General features: G+C 39.3%; 1 pseudogene; it reads right to left on the bottom strand.

Moving 5' to 3' along the window:
- The window catches only part of LOC140918751 (uncharacterized), a 30,275-nt pseudogene that overhangs the window by 11,003 nt on the left and 16,953 nt on the right, over positions 1–2,319 (bottom strand).

The raw sequence follows: 2,319 nt of genomic DNA, 5'->3' as shown, positions 1-2,319 counted from the left end.
TGCAAACTAAAAGTTTGGAAGGAGCCCTTACCTTAACGTTAGCTTTAACGTGCGTTTCCGATATCGTGAGTAAAACCGGTAAAATCTCCCCTCGCAACGTTGCTTCCAAAGTTAGTCCACTAGCACCGTAGTGTGGTGGTGAACAACTTTCCCTTCTATCCCTTCGCGAAATTAAGCTTAGATCTAGATGAAACGAGGAGGTTTGTGTTTAACGGTTTCGAAATCCCTAACACTGTTTTTCTTCGTTTTCGAATCAACGAGGAAGTATGAAGCTGAGAAATCTTCTCTCTCACACTCACCAAACCTTGGGTTTCTAATCTTGAAGAAAGGAAGCAAAGAAAAACGACAATGGAAGAGGGAGGAATTTGCACGTGAAGTGACAGAGGAAGAAGATGGAAATTTGGTTTTTTCTTTTCTTTCTCTTTCTTTCCTTTCTCTTTCCTTTCTTCCTTTTTCCTTTTTATACTCTTTTCTTTTCCTTTTCCTTCCTTCTAATTTTCTTTCTTTTTCCCTCCAAACAAACATATATATATATATATATATATACATATATATATATATATTAAATATAACTTAACAAATATCTCAAAATATCTAAATATTTGTTAAATTACCATTTCACCCGCAACGCATTAAATTCTCCGTAAAGGATTCACCGCACTTAATTTAATTTATTTATCGACGAGTAATTTTAATCGGCATCAAAGTATCTTTTTGATCATATAAACTCCAAAATATTATTAACTTTGGCTAAAAAGCCTCCGCGCCAAAATCCAAAATACACAAAAATACATAAAGTATACTTTAAAATTATGGGTCTTACATTACTCCCCCCCTAAAATTAGTTTCGTCCTCGAAACTATGCGTCAATAAATAACTCTGGGTGTTGTTCTCTCATCTTGCTCTCCAGTTCCCAAGTCGCATCTCCAGTAATTGGGTTCCAAATTACCTTGACCAATGAAACATCCTTGGTCCTCAACCGCTTAATCTTCCTGTCATCAATTCTCACAGGTGGTACTTCAAATGACAAGTTATCCTTCAGTTGGATTGTGTTTGATTCGATCACATGAGACGGATCTGCAAGATATTTCCTCAACTGTGACATATGAAACACGTCATGAATATTGGACAGTATCGGAGGCAATGCAATCCGATAAGCAACCGGCCTAATTCGTGCCGAAATCTGATATGGTCCAATAATTTCGGAGTCAACTTCTTCGATATCAATGCTCTACCAACTCCAGTAGTAGGTGTGACTCTCATAAATACATGGTCACCCTGTTCGAATTCTAAAAGTCTGCGACGCTTGTCCGCGTAACTCTTCTGACGATCTTGTGAAGTCTTCATTTTCTCCTTGATCTTCTTTACCTTAGTCGTAGTCTGTTGCACCATCTCTGGTCCGACGATCATATTTTCACCGTCCTTATACCAACACAAGGGCGTTTGACACTTGCGCCCATATAAAGCCTCATATGGTGCCATTCCAATACTTGCGTGGAAACTATTGTTGTAAGTGAACTCAATCAACGGAAGTACATCATCCCAACTTCCTCTATCATCTAAAACACATGCTCTCAACAGATCTTCCAAGGACTGATTTGTCCTTTCAGTCTGTCCGTCCGTTTGTGGATGGTAAGCTGAACTCAATCGTAGCTTCGTTCCCAACGCTTCGTGCAATGCTCCCCAAAAATGCGATGTGAACTTCGGATCACGGTCTGATACAATGCTCGATGGTACCCCGTGTAACCTCACAATTTCGGCAATGTAGATCTCCGTTAGCTGATCTACCTTTTTCTGACAAGTTAGACAAGTTGATACATATTCCGCTACATGTTTCTTCATTCCTGGCCACCAATAATTCTGCCTCAAATCTTGATACATCTTTGTTGCTCCAGGATGAATACTCAACTTGCTCTTATGAGCCTCTTCTAAAATTGTTTTCCTCGTATCTGTAATCCCTGGTACACAAATCCTACCATTACATCGCAAAATATTATCTGATCGAATCTTGAACTCAGTCGTCTTCCCTTGCACTATTAGGTTCCTCTTTTCTTGTATTAAGATGTCATCTTGAGAATTTGCAATGTCTTCAAGTAGTCCACTCGAAATATTAAACATTCCGAATTTCAAAATTCCCGGTGCAAACTCTACGTTCAAGTGTAGGTCTCTAAAATCTTCCCATAACTCTTGTTGCCTAGCCATAATTGTTGAAGACACCGATACACTTCTTCTACTCAACGCATCAGCCACTACATTGGCCTTCCCAGGGTGGTACTGCAGTGTGAAATCAAAGTCCTTGAGAGTCTCCATCCATCGTCT

This window comes from Cicer arietinum, chromosome 7 (genome assembly GCF_000331145.2).
Source record: "Cicer arietinum cultivar CDC Frontier isolate Library 1 chromosome 7, Cicar.CDCFrontier_v2.0, whole genome shotgun sequence".
In the NCBI taxonomy this organism is placed as follows: domain Eukaryota; kingdom Viridiplantae; phylum Streptophyta; class Magnoliopsida; order Fabales; family Fabaceae; genus Cicer; species Cicer arietinum.
The sequence above is the reverse complement of the archived record's forward strand: the minus strand, read 5'-3'. Positions and strand labels throughout refer to the sequence as shown.